General features: G+C 47.9%; 15 non-coding genes across 15 annotated transcripts; all 15 read right to left on the reverse strand.

Moving 5' to 3' along the window:
- On the reverse strand, positions 1 to 191 carry LOC142689808 (U2 spliceosomal RNA). Its single transcript, XR_012858646.1, has one exon. It is a non-coding gene; the product is annotated as a U2 spliceosomal RNA (small nuclear RNA).
- A 1272-nt stretch (positions 192 to 1463) lies between these two features.
- On the reverse strand, positions 1464 to 1654 carry LOC142689821 (U2 spliceosomal RNA). Its single transcript, XR_012858657.1, has one exon. It is a non-coding gene; the product is annotated as a U2 spliceosomal RNA (small nuclear RNA).
- Positions 1655 to 2938: 1284 nt separating this feature from the next.
- LOC142689833 (U2 spliceosomal RNA) lies at positions 2939 to 3129 on the reverse strand. The gene has a single exon (XR_012858668.1). It is a non-coding gene; the product is annotated as a U2 spliceosomal RNA (small nuclear RNA).
- Positions 3130 to 4413: 1284 nt separating this feature from the next.
- On the reverse strand, positions 4414 to 4604 carry LOC142689845 (U2 spliceosomal RNA). Its single transcript, XR_012858679.1, has one exon. It is a non-coding gene; the product is annotated as a U2 spliceosomal RNA (small nuclear RNA).
- A 1312-nt stretch (positions 4605 to 5916) lies between these two features.
- Positions 5917 to 6107, reverse strand: LOC142689857 (U2 spliceosomal RNA). The gene has a single exon (XR_012858690.1). It is a non-coding gene; the product is annotated as a U2 spliceosomal RNA (small nuclear RNA).
- Positions 6108 to 7404: 1297 nt separating this feature from the next.
- On the reverse strand, positions 7405 to 7595 carry LOC142689869 (U2 spliceosomal RNA). Its single transcript, XR_012858701.1, has one exon. It is a non-coding gene; the product is annotated as a U2 spliceosomal RNA (small nuclear RNA).
- Positions 7596 to 8883: 1288 nt separating this feature from the next.
- Positions 8884 to 9074, reverse strand: LOC142689882 (U2 spliceosomal RNA). Its single transcript, XR_012858713.1, has one exon. It is a non-coding gene; the product is annotated as a U2 spliceosomal RNA (small nuclear RNA).
- Positions 9075 to 10354: 1280 nt separating this feature from the next.
- Positions 10355 to 10545, reverse strand: LOC142689894 (U2 spliceosomal RNA). The gene has a single exon (XR_012858724.1). It is a non-coding gene; the product is annotated as a U2 spliceosomal RNA (small nuclear RNA).
- A 1280-nt stretch (positions 10546 to 11825) lies between these two features.
- LOC142689906 (U2 spliceosomal RNA) lies at positions 11826 to 12016 on the reverse strand. Its single transcript, XR_012858735.1, has one exon. It is a non-coding gene; the product is annotated as a U2 spliceosomal RNA (small nuclear RNA).
- A 1292-nt stretch (positions 12017 to 13308) lies between these two features.
- On the reverse strand, positions 13309 to 13499 carry LOC142689919 (U2 spliceosomal RNA). Its single transcript, XR_012858746.1, has one exon. It is a non-coding gene; the product is annotated as a U2 spliceosomal RNA (small nuclear RNA).
- Positions 13500 to 14797: 1298 nt separating this feature from the next.
- On the reverse strand, positions 14798 to 14988 carry LOC142689932 (U2 spliceosomal RNA). The gene has a single exon (XR_012858757.1). It is a non-coding gene; the product is annotated as a U2 spliceosomal RNA (small nuclear RNA).
- Positions 14989 to 16277: 1289 nt separating this feature from the next.
- On the reverse strand, positions 16278 to 16468 carry LOC142689944 (U2 spliceosomal RNA). Its single transcript, XR_012858768.1, has one exon. It is a non-coding gene; the product is annotated as a U2 spliceosomal RNA (small nuclear RNA).
- A 1298-nt stretch (positions 16469 to 17766) lies between these two features.
- Positions 17767 to 17957, reverse strand: LOC142689956 (U2 spliceosomal RNA). Its single transcript, XR_012858779.1, has one exon. It is a non-coding gene; the product is annotated as a U2 spliceosomal RNA (small nuclear RNA).
- A 1292-nt stretch (positions 17958 to 19249) lies between these two features.
- On the reverse strand, positions 19250 to 19440 carry LOC142689968 (U2 spliceosomal RNA). Its single transcript, XR_012858790.1, has one exon. It is a non-coding gene; the product is annotated as a U2 spliceosomal RNA (small nuclear RNA).
- A 1295-nt stretch (positions 19441 to 20735) lies between these two features.
- LOC142689980 (U2 spliceosomal RNA) lies at positions 20736 to 20926 on the reverse strand. Its single transcript, XR_012858801.1, has one exon. It is a non-coding gene; the product is annotated as a U2 spliceosomal RNA (small nuclear RNA).
- Between the last annotated feature and the right edge of the window lie 400 nt (positions 20927 to 21326).

Consider the following 21326-nt stretch of genomic DNA (forward strand, 5'->3'; position numbering starts at 1 on the left):
AAAGGGTGCACCGGTCCTGGAAATACTGCAATACCAGGTCAATGCGTGGAGTGGACAGAGCAAGCTCTATTTCCATCTCCCTGTTCTAAAAATCCATTTAATATATGGTCCCCAGATAGGGGACGTATCAGATATTAAACTGATAAGAACAGATACTACACTTGATCTTAGCCAAAAGGCCGAGAAGCGATAACCCGAACGGGCCGCGCGTTGCCCGAGCCTGCCCGATACTGCTGTTCAGCCCTTGCAGCGATTCAGCCTACTTCTAGGCAATTCCATGGGGCCCTGCAGGCTCACACACTCACAGTTACACGGGAGGTGAATAAAGGCCGGAGAGGAAGCCAGACAGGATTTGCTTCTTTTGCTTGCACCACAATGCAGTGCTGAAAGAGGAGGAATCTACATAAAAACGCCTTCCTGGCAACGCCCAAATGCCCTGCTGCCATGCAGATAAACACTGGCAGCGGCAGCAAGTGCATGCCCACAGCCACCCCTTGTTCCTTCACACCTTGTATCAGCTGTAATCCAGTCCAGTCCAGTGCTGCCTGCTGAGCAGCACTGACCAACACTGCCTGGGCCCAGGCTTTTATCTCTGAGGCCCCATTATGATGTCAGAAAGCTGGCTCTGGAATCCTGAGGGCTCCACTATGACACGTGCAAAGTTCCGTCTGAACTTTATATAAGACGGTGAGGCTCAGTCAGTCACTCAGTGTTGCCTGAGAGGGCAACACTGCAACAGCCGGCCGCCAGGCTGTCTTTTTTTTGCACAGCTAGTTGCCTCCAGGAGGCCACAAGAGGGAGACAAGGGACTGCAAAATGGAAAATAGGCATCCACCAACTTTACAGACAACTTCTCCTTGCTCCTACAACCTCCATCCTTGCACAGTTTGTTATTCTTCTAGGTAACATAGTAACAAATCCAAATTGCTGCTCTCTTTGTAGGCAAGCAAGGCTTTGTTGCAACTGCAATTCTTACTTCTTCTTGAAATGTAGGGACGACAGTACATTCCATCACATCCATCTAGTGTACACAGGTAGGTCCATTGTGGCGGGCAGGCGAGCGGGCGGGCTGCTTTATTGGCTGTTTGCTGTTCCCCTACTCCACTCCACTATTTGACTGTTGTGCTGCATCAATCAATCAATCAATCAATCAATCAATCAATCAGTGGCTGGCTCAGGTGCAGCTCTTTAACTTACCTAAAAGGGAGGGCGGAGAGAAGACAAGGAAGGTGAATGAGGTGTTCCAATGTGAAATGCCGGAAACACAGAAACACAGACGACACACAACAAGAGGTGGCAATCTATTCATTAATTGCATTTAATCAATGAGCTCATTATCACTCATGCATTGTCCAACAGGTGTTGAAATAATGGGATTAAAAGGGGAGATCCCTTCAGAAAGACAGAAACAATAGCAAAGACAAAAAACACTTTTGGAATCTGCTTTTAGTCAACACATAAGGAAAGGGTGCACCGGTCCTGGAAATACTGCAATACCAGGTCAATGCGTGGAGTGGACAGAGCAAGCTCTATTTCCATCTCCCTGTTCTAAAAATCCATTTAATATATGGTCCCCAGATAGGGGACGTATCAGATATTAAACTGATAAGAACAGATACTACACTTGATCTTAGCCAAAAGGCCGAGAAGCGATAACCCGAACGGGCCGCGCGTTGCCCGAGCCTGCCCGATACTGCTGTTCAGCCCTTGCAGCGATTCAGCCTACTTCTAGGCAATTCCATGGGGCCCTGCAGGCTCACACACTCACAGCTACACGGGAGGTGAATAAAGGCCGGAGAGGAAGCCAGACAGGATTTGCTTCTTTTGCTTGCACCACAATGCAGTGCTGAAAGAGGAGGAATCTACATAAAAACGCCTTCCTGGCAACGCCCAAATGCCCTGCTGCCATGCAGATAAACACTGGCAGCGGCAGCAAGTGCATGCCCACAGCCACCCCTTGTTCCTTCACACCTTGTATCAGCTGTAATCCAGTCCAGTCCAGTGCTGCCTGCTGAGCAGCACTGACCAACACTGCCTGGGCCCAGGCTTTTATCTCTGAGGCCCCATTATGATGTCAGAAAGCTGGCTCTGGAATCCTGAGGGCTCCACTATGACACGTGCAAAGTTCCGTCTGAACTTTATATAAGACGGTGAGGCTCAGTCAGTCACTCAGTGTTGCCTGAGAGGGCAACACTGCAACAGCCGGCCGCCAGGCTGTCTTTTTTTTGCACAGCTAGTTGCCTCCAGGAGGCCACAAGAGGGAGACAAGGGACTGCAAAATGGAAAATAGGCATCCACCAACTTTACAGACAACTTCTCCTTGCTCCTACAACCTCCATCCTTGCACAGTTTGTTATTCTTCTAGGTAACATAGTAACAAATCCAAATTGCTGCTCTCTTTGTAGGCAAGCAAGGCTTTGTTGCAACTCCAATTCTTACTTCTTCTTGAAATGTAGGGACGACAGTACATTCCATCACATCCATCTAGTGTACACAGGTAGGTCCATTGTGGCGGGCAGGCGAGCGGGCGGGCTGCTTTATTGGCTGTTTGCTGTTCCCCTACTCCACTCCACTATTTGACTGTTGTGCTGCATCAATCAATCAATCAATCAATCAATCAATCAATCAATCAATCAATCAGTGGCTGGCTCAGGTGCAGCTCTTTAACTTACCTAAAAGGGAGGGCGGAGAGAAGACAAGGAAGGTGAATGAGGTGTTCCAATGTGAAATGCCGGAAACACAGAAACACAGACGACACACAACAAGAGGTGGCAATCTATTCATTAATTGCATTTAATCAATGAGCTCATTATCACTCATGCATTGTCCAACAGGTGTTGAAATAATGGGATTAAAAGGGGAGATCCCTTCAGAAAGACAGAAACAATAGCAAAGACAAAAAACACTTTTGGAATCTGCTTTTAGTCAACACATAAGGAAAGGGTGCACCGGTCCTGGAAATACTGCAATACCAGGTCAATGCGTGGAGTGGACAGAGCAAGCTCTATTTCCATCTCCCTGTTCTAAAAATCCATTTAATATATGGTCCCCAGATAGGGGACGTATCAGATATTAAACTGATAAGAACAGATACTACACTTGATCTTAGCCAAAAGGCCGAGAAGCGATAACCCGAACGGGCCGCGCGTTGCCCGAGCCTGCCCGATACTGCTGTTCAGCCCTTGCAGCGATTCAGCCTACTTCTAGGCAATTCCATGGGGCCCTGCAGGCTCACACACTCACAGCTACACGGGAGGTGAATAAAGGCCGGAGAGGAAGCCAGACAGGATTTGCTTCTTTTGCTTGCACCACAATGCAGTGCTGAAAGAGGAGGAATCTACATAAAAACGCCTTCCTGGCAACGCCCAAATGCCCTGCTGCCATGCAGATAAACACTGGCAGCGGCAGCAAGTGCATGCCCACAGCCACCCCTTGTTCCTTCACACCTTGTATCAGCTGTAATCCAGTCCAGTCCAGTGCTGCCTGCTGAGCAGCACTGACCAACACTGCCTGGGCCCAGGCTTTTATCTCTGAGGCCCCATTATGATGTCAGAAAGCTGGCTCTGGAATCCTGAGGGCTCCACTATGACACGTGCAAAGTTCCGTCTGAACTTTATATAAGACGGTGAGGCTCAGTCAGTCACTCAGTGTTGCCTGAGAGGGCAACACTGCAACAGCCGGCCGCCAGGCTGTCTTTTTTTTGCACAGCTAGTTGCCTCCAGGAGGCCACAAGAGGGAGACAAGGGACTGCAAAATGGAAAATAGGCATCCACCAACTTTACAGACAACTTCTCCTTGCTCCTACAACCTCCATCCTTGCACAGTTTGTTATTCTTCTAGGTAACATAGTAACAAATCCAAATTGCTGCTCTCTTTGTAGGCAAGCAAGGCTTTGTTGCAACTCCAATTCTTACTTCTTCTTGAAATGTAGGGACGACAGTACATTCCATCACATCCATCTAGTGTACACAGGTAGGTCCATTGTGGCGGGCAGGCGAGCGGGCGGGCTGCTTTATTGGCTGTTTGCTGTTCCCCTACTCCACTCCACTATTTGACTGTTGTGCTGCATCAATCAATCAATCAATCAATCAATCAATCAATCAATCAATCAATCAGTGGCTGGCTCAGGTGCAGCTCTTTAACTTACCTAAAAGGGAGGGCGGAGAGAAGACAAGGAAGGTGAATGAGGTGTTCCAATGTGAAATGCCGGAAACACAGAAACACAGACGACACACAACAAGAGGTGGCAATCTATTCATTAATTGCATTTAATCAATGAGCTCATTATCACTCATGCATTGTCCAACAGGTGTTGAAATAATGGGATTAAAAGGGGAGATCCCTTCAGAAAGACAGAAACAATAGCAAAGACAAAAAACACTTTTGGAATCTGCTTTTAGTCAACACATAAGGAAAGGGTGCACCGGTCCTGGAAATACTGCAATACCAGGTCAATGCGTGGAGTGGACAGAGCAAGCTCTATTTCCATCTCCCTGTTCTAAAAATCCATTTAATATATGGTCCCCAGATAGGGGACGTATCAGATATTAAACTGATAAGAACAGATACTACACTTGATCTTAGCCAAAAGGCCGAGAAGCGATAACCCGAACGGGCCGCGCGTTGCCCGAGCCTGCCCGATACTGCTGTTCAGCCCTTGCAGCGATTCAGCCTACTTCTAGGCAATTCCATGGGGCCCTGCAGGCTCACACACTCACAGCTACACGGGAGGTGAATAAAGGCCGGAGAGGAAGCCAGACAGGATTTGCTTCTTTTGCTTGCACCACAATGCAGTGCTGAAAGAGGAGGAATCTACATAAAAACGCCTTCCTGGCAACGCCCAAATGCCCTGCTGCCATGCAGATAAACACTGGCAGCGGCAGCAAGTGCATGCCCACAGCCACCCCTTGTTCCTTCACACCTTGTATCAGCTGTAATCCAGTCCAGTCCAGTGCTGCCTGCTGAGCAGCACTGACCAACACTGCCTGGGCCCAGGCTTTTATCTCTGAGGCCCCATTATGATGTCAGAAAGCTGGCTCTGGAATCCTGAGGGCTCCACTATGACACGTGCAAAGTTCCGTCTGAACTTTATATAAGACGGTGAGGCTCAGTCAGTCACTCAGTGTTGCCTGAGAGGGCAACACTGCAACAGCCGGCCGCCAGGCTGTCTTTTTTTTGCACAGCTAGTTGCCTCCAGGAGGCCACAAGAGGGAGACAAGGGACTGCAAAATGGAAAATAGGCATCCACCAACTTTACAGACAACTTCTCCTTGCTCCTACAACCTCCATCCTTGCACAGTTTGTTATTCTTCTAGGTAACATAGTAACAAATCCAAATTGCTGCTCTCTTTGTAGGCAAGCAAGGCTTTGTTGCAACTGCAATTCTTACTTCTTCTTGAAATGTAGGGACGACAGTACATTCCATCACATCCATCTAGTGTACACAGGTAGGTCCATTGTGGCGGGCAGGCGAGCGGGCGGGCTGCTTTATTGGCTGTTTGCTGTTCCCCTACTCCACTCCACTATTTGACTGTTGTGCTGCATCAATCAATCAATCAATCAATCAATCAATCAATCAATCAATCAATCAATCAATCAATCAATCAATCAATCAATCAGTGGCTGGCTCAGGTGCAGCTCTTTAACTTACCTAAAAGGGAGGGCGGAGAGAAGACAAGGAAGGTGAATGAGGTGTTCCAATGTGAAATGCCGGAAACACAGAAACACAGACGACACACAACAAGAGGTGGCAATCTATTCATTAATTGCATTTAATCAATGAGCTCATTATCACTCATGCATTGTCCAACAGGTGTTGAAATAATGGGATTAAAAGGGGAGATCCCTTCAGAAAGACAGAAACAATAGCAAAGACAAAAAACACTTTTGGAATCTGCTTTTAGTCAACACATAAGGAAAGGGTGCACCGGTCCTGGAAATACTGCAATACCAGGTCAATGCGTGGAGTGGACAGAGCAAGCTCTATTTCCATCTCCCTGTTCTAAAAATCCATTTAATATATGGTCCCCAGATAGGGGACGTATCAGATATTAAACTGATAAGAACAGATACTACACTTGATCTTAGCCAAAAGGCCGAGAAGCGATAACCCGAACGGGCCGCGCGTTGCCCGAGCCTGCCCGATACTGCTGTTCAGCCCTTGCAGCGATTCAGCCTACTTCTAGGCAATTCCATGGGGCCCTGCAGGCTCACACACTCACAGCTACACGGGAGGTGAATAAAGGCCGGAGAGGAAGCCAGACAGGATTTGCTTCTTTTGCTTGCACCACAATGCAGTGCTGAAAGAGGAGGAATCTACATAAAAACGCCTTCCTGGCAACGCCCAAATGCCCTGCTGCCATGCAGATAAACACTGGCAGCGGCAGCAAGTGCATGCCCACAGCCACCCCTTGTTCCTTCACACCTTGTATCAGCTGTAATCCAGTCCAGTCCAGTGCTGCCTGCTGAGCAGCACTGACCAACACTGCCTGGGCCCAGGCTTTTATCTCTGAGGCCCCATTATGATGTCAGAAAGCTGGCTCTGGAATCCTGAGGGCTCCACTATGACACGTGCAAAGTTCCGTCTGAACTTTATATAAGACGGTGAGGCTCAGTCAGTCACTCAGTGTTGCCTGAGAGGGCAACACTGCAACAGCCGGCCGCCAGGCTGTCTTTTTTTTTGCACAGCTAGTTGCCTCCAGGAGGCCACAAGAGGGAGACAAGGGACTGCAAAATGGAAAATAGGCATCCACCAACTTTACAGACAACTTCTCCTTGCTCCTACAACCTCCATCCTTGCACAGTTTGTTATTCTTCTAGGTAACATAGTAACAAATCCAAATTGCTGCTCTCTTTGTAGGCAAGCAAGGCTTTGTTGCAACTGCAATTCTTACTTCTTCTTGAAATGTAGGGACGACAGTACATTCCATCACATCCATCTAGTGTACACAGGTAGGTCCATTGTGGCGGGCAGGCGAGCGGGCGGGCTGCTTTATTGGCTGTTTGCTGTTCCCCTACTCCACTCCACTATTTGACTGTTGTGCTGCATCAATCAATCAATCAATCAATCAATCAATCAATCAATCAATCAATCAATCAATCAATCAGTGGCTGGCTCAGGTGCAGCTCTTTAACTTACCTAAAAGGGAGGGCGGAGAGAAGACAAGGAAGGTGAATGAGGTGTTCCAATGTGAAATGCCGGAAACACAGAAACACAGACGACACACAACAAGAGGTGGCAATCTATTCATTAATTGCATTTAATCAATGAGCTCATTATCACTCATGCATTGTCCAACAGGTGTTGAAATAATGGGATTAAAAGGGGAGATCCCTTCAGAAAGACAGAAACAATAGCAAAGACAAAAAACACTTTTGGAATCTGCTTTTAGTCAACACATAAGGAAAGGGTGCACCGGTCCTGGAAATACTGCAATACCAGGTCAATGCGTGGAGTGGACAGAGCAAGCTCTATTTCCATCTCCCTGTTCTAAAAATCCATTTAATATATGGTCCCCAGATAGGGGACGTATCAGATATTAAACTGATAAGAACAGATACTACACTTGATCTTAGCCAAAAGGCCGAGAAGCGATAACCCGAACGGGCCGCGCGTTGCCCGAGCCTGCCCGATACTGCTGTTCAGCCCTTGCAGCGATTCAGCCTACTTCTAGGCAATTCCATGGGGCCCTGCAGGCTCACACACTCACAGCTACACGGGAGGTGAATAAAGGCCGGAGAGGAAGCCAGACAGGATTTGCTTCTTTTGCTTGCACCACAATGCAGTGCTGAAAGAGGAGGAATCTACATAAAAACGCCTTCCTGGCAACGCCCAAATGCCCTGCTGCCATGCAGATAAACACTGGCAGCGGCAGCAAGTGCATGCCCACAGCCACCCCTTGTTCCTTCACACCTTGTATCAGCTGTAATCCAGTCCAGTCCAGTGCTGCCTGCTGAGCAGCACTGACCAACACTGCCTGGGCCCAGGCTTTTATCTCTGAGGCCCCATTATGATGTCAGAAAGCTGGCTCTGGAATCCTGAGGGCTCCACTATGACACGTGCAAAGTTCCGTCTGAACTTTATATAAGACGGTGAGGCTCAGTCAGTCACTCAGTGTTGCCTGAGAGGGCAACACTGCAACAGCCGGCCGCCAGGCTGTCTTTTTTTTGCACAGCTAGTTGCCTCCAGGAGGCCACAAGAGGGAGACAAGGGACTGCAAAATGGAAAATAGGCATCCACCAACTTTACAGACAACTTCTCCTTGCTCCTACAACCTCCATCCTTGCACAGTTTGTTATTCTTCTAGGTAACATAGTAACAAATCCAAATTGCTGCTCTCTTTGTAGGCAAGCAAGGCTTTGTTGCAACTGCAATTCTTACTTCTTCTTGAAATGTAGGGACGACAGTACATTCCATCACATCCATCTAGTGTACACAGGTAGGTCCATTGTGGCGGGCAGGCGAGCGGGCGGGCTGCTTTATTGGCTGTTTGCTGTTCCCCTACTCCACTCCACTATTTGACTGTTGTGCTGCATCAATCAATCAATCAATCAATCAATCAATCAATCAATCAATCAATCAATCAGTGGCTGGCTCAGGTGCAGCTCTTTAACTTACCTAAAAGGGAGGGCGGAGAGAAGACAAGGAAGGTGAATGAGGTGTTCCAATGTGAAATGCCGGAAACACAGAAACACAGACGACACACAACAAGAGGTGGCAATCTATTCATTAATTGCATTTAATCAATGAGCTCATTATCACTCATGCATTGTCCAACAGGTGTTGAAATAATGGGATTAAAAGGGGAGATCCCTTCAGAAAGACAGAAACAATAGCAAAGACAAAAAACACTTTTGGAATCTGCTTTTAGTCAACACATAAGGAAAGGGTGCACCGGTCCTGGAAATACTGCAATACCAGGTCAATGCGTGGAGTGGACAGAGCAAGCTCTATTTCCATCTCCCTGTTCTAAAAATCCATTTAATATATGGTCCCCAGATAGGGGACGTATCAGATATTAAACTGATAAGAACAGATACTACACTTGATCTTAGCCAAAAGGCCGAGAAGCGATAACCCGAACGGGCCGCGCGTTGCCCGAGCCTGCCCGATACTGCTGTTCAGCCCTTGCAGCGATTCAGCCTACTTCTAGGCAATTCCATGGGGCCCTGCAGGCTCACACACTCACAGCTACACGGGAGGTGAATAAAGGCCGGAGAGGAAGCCAGACAGGATTTGCTTCTTTTGCTTATACCACAAGGCAGTGCTGAAAGAGGAGGAATCTACATAAAAACGCCTTCCTGGCAACGCCCAAATGCCCTGCTGCCATGCAGATAAACACTGGCAGCGGCAGCAAGTGCATGCCCACAGCCACCCCTTGTTCCTTCACACCTTGTATCAGCTGTAATCCAGTCCAGTCCAGTGCTGCCTGCTGAGCAGCACTGACCAACACTGCCTGGGCCCAGGCTTTTATCTCTGAGGCCCCATTATGATGTCAGAAAGCTGGCTCTGGAATCCTGAGGGCTCCACTATGACACGTGCAAAGTTCCGTCTGAACTTTATATAAGACGGTGAGGCTCAGTCAGTCACTCAGTGTTGCCTGAGAGGGCAACACTGCAACAGCCGGCCGCCAGGCTGTCTTTTTTTTGCACAGCTAGTTGCCTCCAGGAGGCCACAAGAGGGAGACAAGGGACTGCAAAATGGAAAATAGGCATCCACCAACTTTACAGACAACTTCTCCTTGCTCCTACAACCTCCATCCTTGCACAGTTTGTTATTCTTCTAGGTAACATAGTAACAAATCCAAATTGCTGCTCTCTTTGTAGGCAAGCAAGGCTTTGTTGCAACTGCAATTCTTACTTCTTCTTGAAATGTAGGGACGACAGTACATTCCATCACATCCATCTAGTGTACACAGGTAGGTCCATTGTGGCGGGCAGGCGAGCGGGCGGGCTGCTTTATTGGCTGTTTGCTGTTCCCCTACTCCACTCCACTATTTGACTGTTGTGCTGCATCAATCAATCAATCAATCAATCAATCAATCAATCAATCAATCAGTGGCTGGCTCAGGTGCAGCTCTTTAACTTACCTAAAAGGGAGGGCGGAGAGAAGACAAGGAAGGTGAATGAGGTGTTCCAATGTGAAATGCCGGAAACACAGAAACACAGACGACACACAACAAGAGGTGGCAATCTATTCATTAATTGCATTTAATCAATGAGCTCATTATCACTCATGCATTGTCCAACAGGTGTTGAAATAATGGGATTAAAAGGGGAGATCCCTTCAGAAAGACAGAAACAATAGCAAAGACAAAAAACACTTTTGGAATCTGCTTTTAGTCAACACATAAGGAAAGGGTGCACCGGTCCTGGAAATACTGCAATACCAGGTCAATGCGTGGAGTGGACAGAGCAAGCTCTATTTCCATCTCCCTGTTCTAAAAATCCATTTAATATATGGTCCCCAGATAGGGGACGTATCAGATATTAAACTGATAAGAACAGATACTACACTTGATCTTAGCCAAAAGGCCGAGAAGCGATAACCCGAACGGGCCGCGCGTTGCCCGAGCCTGCCCGATACTGCTGTTCAGCCCTTGCAGCGATTCAGCCTACTTCTAGGCAATTCCATGGGGCCCTGCAGGCTCACACACTCACAGCTACACGGGAGGTGAATAAAGGCCGGAGAGGAAGCCAGACAGGATTTGCTTCTTTTGCTTGCACCACAATGCAGTGCTGAAAGAGGAGGAATCTACATAAAAACGCCTTCCTGGCAACGCCCAAATGCCCTGCTGCCATGCAGATAAACACTGGCAGCGGCAGCAAGTGCATGCCCACAGCCACCCCTTGTTCCTTCACACCTTGTATCAGCTGTAATCCAGTCCAGTCCAGTGCTGCCTGCTGAGCAGCACTGACCAACACTGCCTGGGCCCAGGCTTTTATCTCTGAGGCCCCATTATGATGTCAGAAAGCTGGCTCTGGAATCCTGAGGGCTCCACTATGACACGTGCAAAGTTCCGTCTGAACTTTATATAAGACGGTGAGGCTCAGTCAGTCACTCAGTGTTGCCTGAGAGGGCAACACTGCAACAGCCGGCCGCCAGGCTGTCTTTTTTTTGCACAGCTAGTTGCCTCCAGGAGGCCACAAGAGGGAGACAAGGGACTGCAAAATGGAAAATAGGCATCCACCAACTTTACAGACAACTTCTCCTTGCTCCTACAACCTCCATCCTTGCACAGTTTGTTATTCTTCTAGGTAACATAGTAACAAATCCAAATTGCTGCTCTCTTTGTAGGCAAGCAAGGCTTTGTTGCAACTGCAATTCTTACTTCTTCTTGAAATGTAGGGACGACAGTACATTCCATCACATCCATCTAGTGTACACAGGTAGGTCCATTGTGGCGGGCAGGCGAGCGGGCGGGCTGCTTTATTGGCTGTTTGCTGTTCCCCTACTCCACTCCACTATTTGACTGTTGTGCTGCATCAATCAATCAATCAATCAATCAATCAATCAATCAATCAATCAGTGGCTGGCTCAGGTGCAGCTCTTTAACTTACCTAAAAGGGAGGGCGGAGAGAAGACAAGGAAGGTGAATGAGGTGTTCCAATGTGAAATGCCGGAAACACAGAAACACAGACGACACACAACAAGAGGTGGCAATCTATTCATTAATTGCATTTAATCAATGAGCTCATTATCACTCATGCATTGTCCAACAGGTGTTGAAATAATGGGATTAAAAGGGGAGATCCCTTCAGAAAGACAGAAACAATAGCAAAGACAAAAAACACTTTTGGAATCTGCTTTTAGTCAACACATAAGGAAAGGGTGCACCGGTCCTGGAAATACTGCAATACCAGGTCAATGCGTGGAGTGGACAGAGCAAGCTCTATTTCCATCTCCCTGTTCTAAAAATCCATTTAATATATGGTCCCCAGATAGGGGACGTATCAGATATTAAACTGATAAGAACAGATACTACACTTGATCTTAGCCAAAAGGCCGAGAAGCGATAACCCGAACGGGCCGCGCGTTGCCCGAGCCTGCCCGATACTGCTGTTCAGCCCTTGCAGCGATTCAGCCTACTTCTAGGCAATTCCATGGGGCCCTGCAGGCTCACACACTCACAGCTACACGGGAGGTGAATAAAGGCCGGAGAGGAAGCCAGACAGGATTTGCTTCTTTTGCTTGCACCACAATGCAGTGCTGAAAGAGGAGGAATCTACATAAAAACGCCTTCCTGGCAACGCCCAAATGCCCTGCTGCCATGCAGATAAACACTGGCAGCGGCAGCAAGTGCATGCCCACAGCCACCCCTTGTTCCTTCACACCTTGTATCAGCTGTAATCCAGTCCAGTCCAGTGCTGCCTGCTGAGCAGCACTGACCAACACTGCCTGGGCCCAGGCTTTTATCTCTGAGGCCCCATTATGATGTCAGAAAGCTGGCTCTGGAATCCTGAGGGCTCCACTATGACACGTGCAAAGTTCCGTCTGAACTTTATATAAGACGGTGAGGCTCAGTCAGTCACTCAGTGTTGCCTGAGAGGGCAACACTGCAACAGCCGGCCGCCAGGCTGTCTTTTTTTTGCACAGCTAGTTGCCTCCAGGAGGCCACAAGAGGGAGACAAGGGACTGCAAAATGGAAAATAGGCATCCACCAACTTTACAGACAACTTCTCCTTGCTCCTACAACCTCCATCCTTGCACAGTTTGTTATTCTTCTAGGTAACATAGTAACAAATCCAAATTGCTGCTCTCTTTGTAGGCAAGCAAGGCTTTGTTGCAACTGCAATTCTTACTTCTTCTTGAAATGTAGGGACGACAGTACATTCCATCACATCCATCTAGTGTACACAGGTAGGTCCATTGTGGCGGGCAGGCGAGCGGGCGGGCTGCTTTATTGGCTGTTTGCTGTTCCCCTACTCCACTCCACTATTTGACTGTTGTGCTGCATCAATCAATCAATCAATCAATCAATCAATCAATCAATCAATCAATCAATCAATCAGTGGCTGGCTCAGGTGCAGCTCTTTAACTTACCTAAAAGGGAGGGCGGAGAGAAGACAAGGAAGGTGAATGAGGTGTTCCAATGTGAAATGCCGGAAACACAGAAACACAGACGACACACAACAAGAGGTGGCAATCTATTCATTAATTGCATTTAATCAATGAGCTCATTATCACTCATGCATTGTCCAACAGGTGTTGAAATAATGGGATTAAAAGGGGAGATCCCTTCAGAAAGACAGAAACAATAGCAAAGACAAAAAACACTTTTGGAATCTGCTTTTAGTCAACACATAAGGAAAGGGTGCACCGGTCCTGGAAATACTGCAATACCAGGTCAATGCGTGGAGTGGACAGAGCAAGCTCTATTTCCATCTCCCTGTTCTAAAAATCCATTTAATATATGGTCCCCAGATAGGGGACGTATCAGATATTAAACTGATAAGAACAGATACTACACTTGATCTTAGCCAAAAGGCCGAGAAGCGATAACCCGAACGGGCCGCGCGTTGCCCGAGCCTGCCCGATACTGCTGTTCAGCCCTTGCAGCGATTCAGCCTACTTCTAGGCAATTCCATGGGGCCCTGCAGGCTCACACACTCACAGCTACACGGGAGGTGAATAAAGGCCGGAGAGGAAGCCAGACAGGATTTGCTTCTTTTGCTTGCACCACAATGCAGTGCTGAAAGAGGAGGAATCTACATAAAAACGCCTTCCTGGCAACGCCCAAATGCCCTGCTGCCATGCAGATAAACACTGGCAGCGGCAGCAAGTGCATGCCCACAGCCACCCCTTGTTCCTTCACACCTTGTATCAGCTGTAATCCAGTCCAGTCCAGTGCTGCCTGCTGAGCAGCACTGACCAACACTGCCTGGGCCCAGGCTTTTATCTCTGAGGCCCCATTATGATGTCAGAAAGCTGGCTCTGGAATCCTGAGGGCTCCACTATGACACGTGCAAAGTTCCGTCTGAACTTTATATAAGACGGTGAGGCTCAGTCAGTCACTCAGTGTTGCCTGAGAGGGCAACACTGCAACAGCCGGCCGCCAGGCTGTCTTTTTTTTGCACAGCTAGTTGCCTCCAGGAGGCCACAAGAGGGAGACAAGGGACTGCAAAATGGAAAATAGGCATCCACCAACTTTACAGACAACTTCTCCTTGCTCCTACAACCTCCATCCTTGCACAGTTTGTTATTCTTCTAGGTAACATAGTAACAAATCCAAATTGCTGCTCTCTTTGTAGGCAAGCAAGGCTTTGTTGCAACTGCAATTCTTACTTCTTCTTGAAATGTAGGGACGACAGTACATTCCATCACATCCATCTAGTGTACACAGGTAGGTCCATTGTGGCGGGCAGGCGAGCGGGCGGGCTGCTTTATTGGCTGTTTGCTGTTCCCCTACTCCACTCCACTATTTGACTGTTGTGCTGCATCACAATCAATCAATCAATCAATCAATCAATCAATCAATCAATCAATCAATCAATCAATCAGTGGCTGGCTCAGGTGCAGCTCTTTAACTTACCTAAAAGGGAGGGCGGAGAGAAGACAAGGAAGGTGAATGAGGTGTTCCAATGTGAAATGCCGGAAACACAGAAACACAGACGACACACAACAAGAGGTGGCAATCTATTCATTAATTGCATTTAATCAATGAGCTCATTATCACTCATGCATTGTCCAACAGGTGTTGAAATAATGGGATTAAAAGGGGAGATCCCTTCAGAAAGACAGAAACAATAGCAAAGACAAAAAACACTTTTGGAATCTGCTTTTAGTCAACACATAAGGAAAGGGTGCACCGGTCCTGGAAATACTGCAATACCAGGTCAATGCGTGGAGTGGACAGAGCAAGCTCTATTTCCATCTCCCTGTTCTAAAAATCCATTTAATATATGGTCCCCAGATAGGGGACGTATCAGATATTAAACTGATAAGAACAGATACTACACTTGATCTTAGCCAAAAGGCCGAGAAGCGATAACCCGAACGGGCCGCGCGTTGCCCGAGCCTGCCCGATACTGCTGTTCAGCCCTTGCAGCGATTCAGCCTACTTCTAGGCAATTCCATGGGGCCCTGCAGGCTCACACACTCACAGCTACACGGGAGGTGAATAAAGGCCGGAGAGGAAGCCAGACAGGATTTGCTTCTTTTGCTTGCACCACAATGCAGTGCTGAAAGAGGAGGAATCTACATAAAAACGCCTTCCTGGCAACGCCCAAATGCCCTGCTGCCATGCAGATAAACACTGGCAGCGGCAGCAAGTGCATGCCCACAGCCACCCCTTGTTCCTTCACACCTTGTATCAGCTGTAATCCAGTCCAGTCCAGTGCTGCCTGCTGAGCAGCACTGACCAACACTGCCTGGGCCCAGGCTTTTATCTCTGAGGCCCCATTATGATGTCAGAAAGCTGGCTCTGGAATCCTGAGGGCTCCACTATGACACGTGCAAAGTTCCGTCTGAACTTTATATAAGACGGTGAGGCTCAGTCAGTCACTCAGTGTTGCCTGAGAGGGCAACACTGCAACAGCCGGCCGCCAGGCTGTCTTTTTTTTGCACAGCTAGTTGCCTCCAGGAGGCCACAAGAGGGAGACAAGGGACTGCAAAATGGAAAATAGGCATCCACCAACTTTACAGACAACTTCTCCTTGCTCCTACAACCTCCATCCTTGCACAGTTTGTTATTCTTCTAGGTAACATAGTAACAAATCCAAATTGCTGCTCTCTTTGTAGGCAAGCAAGGCTTTGTTGCAACTGCAATTCTTACTTCTTCTTGAAATGTAGGGACGACAGTACATTCCATCACATCCATCTAGTGTACACAGGTAGGTCCATTGTGGCGGGCAGGCGAGCGGGCGGGCTGCTTTATTGGCTGTTTGCTGTTCCCCTACTCCACTCCACTATTTGACTGTTGTGCTGCAATCAATCAATCAATCAATCAATCAATCAATCAATCAATCAATCAATCAATCAGTGGCTGGCTCAGGTGCAGCTCTTTAACTTACCTAAAAGGGAGGGCGGAGAGAAGACAAGGAAGGTGAATGAGGTGTTCCAATGTGAAATGCCGGAAACACAGAAACACAGACGACACACAACAAGAGGTGGCAATCTATTCATTAATTGCATTTAATCAATGAGCTCATTATCACTCATGCATTGTCCAACAGGTGTTGAAATAATGGGATTAAAAGGGGAGATCCCTTCAGAAAGACAGAAACAATAGCAAAGACAAAAAACACTTTTGGAATCTGCTTTTAGTCAACACATAAGGAAAGGGTGCACCGGTCCTGGAAATACTGCAATACCAGGTCAATGCGTGGAGTGGACAGAGCAAGCTCTATTTCCATCTCCCTGTTCTAAAAATCCATTTAATATATGGTCCCCAGATAGGGGACGTATCAGATATTAAACTGATAAGAACAGATACTACACTTGATCTTAGCCAAAAGGCCGAGAAGCGATAACCCGAACGGGCCGCGCTTGCCCGAGCCTGCCCGATACTGCTGTTCAGCCCTTGCAGCGATTCAGCCTACTTCTAGGCAATTCCATGGGGCCCTGCAGGCTCACACACTCACAGCTACACGGGAGGTGAATAAAGGCCGGAGAGGAAGCCAGACAGGATTTGCTTCTTTTGCTTGCACCACAATGCAGTGCTGAAAGAGGAGGAATCTACATAAAAACGCCTTCCTGGCAACGCCCAAATGCCCTGCTGCCATGCAGATAAACACTGGCAGCGGCAGCAAGTGCATGCCCACAGCCACCCCTTGTTCCTTCACACCTTGTATCAGCTGTAATCCAGTCCAGTCCAGTGCTGCCTGCTGAGCAGCACTGACCAACACTGCCTGGGCCCAGGCTTTTATCTCTGAGGCCCCATTATGATGTCAGAAAGCTGGCTCTGGAATCCTGAGGGCTCCACTATGACACGTGCAAAGTTCCGTCTGAACTTTATATAAGACGGTGAGGCTCAGTCAGTCACTCAGTGTTGCCTGAGAGGGCAACACTGCAACAGCCGGCCGCCAGGCTGTCTTTTTTTTGCACAGCTAGTTGCCTCCAGGAGGCCACAAGAGGGAGACAAGGGACTGCAAAATGGAAAATAGGCATCCACCAACTTTACAGACAACTTCTCCTTGCTCCTACAACCTCCATCCTTGCACAGTTTGTTATTCTTCTAGGTAACATAGTAACAAATCCAAATTGCTGCTCTCTTTGTAGGCAAGCAAGGCTTTGTTGCAACTGCAATTCTTACTTCTTCTTGAAATGTAGGGACGACAGTACATTCCATCACATCCATCTAGTGTACACAGGTAGGTCCATTGTGGCGGGCAGGCGAGCGGGCGGGCTGCTTTATTGGCTGTTTGCTGTTCCCCTACTCCACTCCACTATTTGACTGTTGTGCTGCATCAATCAATCAATCAATCAATCAATCAATCAATCAATCAATCAATCAATCAATCAATCAATCGTGGCTGGCTCAGGTGCAGCTCTTTAACTTACCTAAAAGGGAGGGCGGAGAGAAGACAAGGAAGGTGAATGAGGTGTTCCAATGTGAAATGCCGGAAACACAGAAACACAGACGACACACAACAAGAGGTGGCAATCTATTCATTAATTGCATTTAATCAATGAGCTCATTATCACTCATGCATTGTCCAACAGGTGTTGAAATAATGGGATTAAAAGGGGAGATCCCTTCAGAAAGACAGAAACAATAGCAAAGACAAAAAACACTTTTGGAATCTGCTTTTAGTCAACACATAAGGAAAGGGTGCACCGGTCCTGGAAATACTGCAATACCAGGTCAATGCGTGGAGTGGACAGAGCAAGCTCTATTTCCATCTCCCTGTTCTAAAAATCCATTTAATATATGGTCCCCAGATAGGGGACGTATCAGATATTAAACTGATAAGAACAGATACTACACTTGATCTTAGCCAAAAGGCCGAGAAGCGATAACCCGAACGGGCCGCGCGTTGCCCGAGCCTGCCCGATACTGCTGTTCAGCCCTTGCAGCGATTCAGCCTACTTCTAGGCAATTCCATGGGGCCCTGCAGGCTCACACACTCACAGCTACACGGGAGGTGAATAAAGGCCGGAGAGGAAGCCAGACAGGATTTGCTTCTTTTGCTTGCACCACAATGCAGTGCTGAAAGAGGAGGAATCTACATAAAAACGCCTTCCTGGCAACGCCCAAATGCCCTGCTGCCATGCAGATAAACACTGGCAGCGGCAGCAAGTGCATGCCCACAGCCACCCCTTGTTCCTTCACACCTTGTATCAGCTGTAATCCAGTCCAGTCCAGTGCTGCCTGCTGAGCAGCACTGACCAACACTGCCTGGGCCCAGGCTTTTATCTCTGAGGCCCCATTATGATGTCAGAAAGCTGGCTCTGGAATCCTGAGGGCTCCACTATGACACGTGCAAAGTTCCGTCTGAACTTTATATAAGACGGTGAGGCTCAGTCAGTCACTCAGTGTTGCCTGAGAGGGCAACACTGCAACAGCCGGCCGCCAGGCTGTCTTTTTTTTGCACAGCTAGTTGCCTCCAGGAGGCCACAAGAGGGAGACAAGGGACTGCAAAATGGAAAATAGGCATCCACCAACTTTACAGACAACTTCTCCTTGCTCCTACAACCTCCATCCTTGCACAGTTTGTTATTCTTCTAGGTAACATAGTAACAAATCCAAATTGCTGCTCTCTTTGTAGGCAAGCAAGGCTTTGTTGCAACTGCAATTCTTACTTCTTCTTGAAATGTAGGGACGACAGTACATTCCATCACATCCATCTAGTGTACACAGGTAGGTCCATTGTGGCGGGCAGGCGAGCGGGCGGGCTGCTTTATTGGCTGTTTGCTGTTCCCCTACTCCACTCCACTATTTGACTGTTGTGCTGCATCAATCAATCAATCAATCAATCAATCAATCAATCAATCAATCAATCAATCAATCAGTGGCTGGCTCAGGTGCAGCTCTTTAACTTACCTAAAAGGGAGGGCGGAGAGAAGACAAGGAAGGTGAATGAGGTGTTCCAATGTGAAATGCCGGAAACACAGAAACACAGACGACACACAACAAGAGGTGGCAATCTATTCATTAATTGCATTTAATCAATGAGCTCATTATCACTCATGCATTGTCCAACAGGTGTTGAAATAATGGGATTAAAAGGGGAGATCCCTTCAGAAAGACAGAAACAATAGCAAAGACAAAAAACACTTTTGGAATCTGCTTTTAGTCAACACATAAGGAAAGGGTGCACCGGTCCTGGAAATACTGCAATACCAGGTCAATGCGTGGAGTGGACAGAGCAAGCTCTATTTCCATCTCCCTGTTCTAAAAATCCATTTAATATATGGTCCCCAGATAGGGGACGTATCAGATATTAAACTGATAAGAACAGATACTACACTTGATCTTAGCCAAAAGGCCGAGAAGCGATAACCCGAACGGGCCGCGCGTTGCCCGAGCCTGCCCGATACTGCTGTTCAGCCCTTGCAGCGATTCAGCCTACTTCTAGGCAATTCCATGGGGCCCTGCAGGCTCACACACTCACAGCTACACGGGAGGTGAATAAAGGCCGGAGAGGAAGCCAGACAGGATTTGCTTCTTTTGCTTGCACCACAATGCAGTGCTGAAAGAGGAGGAATCTACATAAAAACGCCTTCCTGGCAACGCCCAAATGCCCTGCTGCCATGCAGATAATAAACACTGGCAGCGGCAGCAAGTGCATGCCCACAGCCACCCCTTGTTCCTTCACACCTTGTATCAGCTGTAATCCAGTCCAGTCCAGTGCTGCCTGCTGAGCAGCACTGACCAACACTGCCTGGGCCCAGGCTTTTATCTCTGAGGCCCCATTATGATGTCAGAAAGCTGGCTCTGGAATCCTGAGGGCTCCACTATGACACGTGCAAAGTTCCGTCTGAACTTTATATAAGACGGTGAGGCTCAGTCAGTCACTCAGTGTTGCCTGAGAGGGCAACACTGCAACAGCCGGCCGCCAGGCTGTCTTTTTTTTGCACAGCTAGTTGCCTCCAGGAGGCCACAAGAGGGAGACAAGGGACTGCAAAATGGAAAATAGGCATCCACCAACTTTACAGACAACTTCTCCTTGCTCCTACAACCTCCATCCTTGCACAGTTTGTTATTCTTCTAGGTAACATAGTAACAAATCCAAATTGCTGCTCTCTTTGTAGGCAAGCAAGGCTTTGTTGCAACTGCAATTCTTACTTCTTCTTGAAATGTAGGGACGACAGTACATTCCATCACATCCATCTAGTGTACACAGGTAGGTCCATTGTGGCGGGCAGGCGAGCGGGCGGGCTGCTTTATTGGCTGTTTGCTGTTCCCCTACTCCACTCCACTATTTGACTGTTGTGCTGCATCAATCAATCAATCAATCAATCAATCAATCAATCAATCAATCAATCAATCAATCAGTGGCTGGCTCAGGTGCAGCTCTTTAACTTACCTAAAAGGGAGGGCGGAGAGAAGACAAGGAAGGTGAATGAGGTGTTCCAATGTGAAATGCCGGAAACACAGAAACACAGACGACACACAACAAGAGGTGGCAATCTATTCATTAATTGCATTTAATCAATGAGCTCATTATCACTCATGCATTGTCCAACAGGTGTTGAAATAATGGGATTAAAAGGGGAGATCCCTTCAGAAAGACAGAAACAATAGCAAAGACAAAAAACACTTTTGGAATCTGCTTTTAGTCAACACATAAGGAAAGGGTGCACCGGTCCTGGAAATACTGCAATACCAGGTCAATGCGTGGAGTGGACAGAGCAAGCTCTATTTCCATCTCCCTGTTCTAAAAATCCATTTAATATATGGTCCCCAGATAGGGGACGTATCAGATATTAAACTGATAAGAACAGATACTACACTTGATCTTAGCCAAAAGGCCGAGAAGCGATAACCCGAACGGGCCGCGCGTTGCCCGAGCCTGCCCGATACTGCTGTTCAGCCCTTGCAGCGATTCAGCCTACTTCTAGGCAATTCCATGGGGCCCTGCAGGCTCACACACTCACAGCTACACGGGAGGTGAATAAAGGCCGGAGAGGAAGCCAGACAGGATTTGCTTCTTTTGCTTGCACCACAATGCAGTGCTGAAAGAGGAGGAATCTACATAAAAACGCCTTCCTGGCAACGCCCAAATGCCCTGCTGCCATGCAGATAAACACTGGCAGCGGCAGCAAGTGCATGCCCACAGCCACCCCTTGTTCCTTCACACCTTGTATCAGCTGTAATCCAGTCCAGTCCAGTGCTGCCTGCTGAGCAGCACTGACCAACACTGCCTGGGCCCAGGCTTTTATC

The sequence above is a fragment of the Rhinoderma darwinii genome (assembly GCF_050947455.1).
Source record: "Rhinoderma darwinii isolate aRhiDar2 chromosome 5 unlocalized genomic scaffold, aRhiDar2.hap1 SUPER_5_unloc_32, whole genome shotgun sequence".
Classification (NCBI taxonomy): Eukaryota; Metazoa; Chordata; class Amphibia; order Anura; family Rhinodermatidae; genus Rhinoderma; species Rhinoderma darwinii.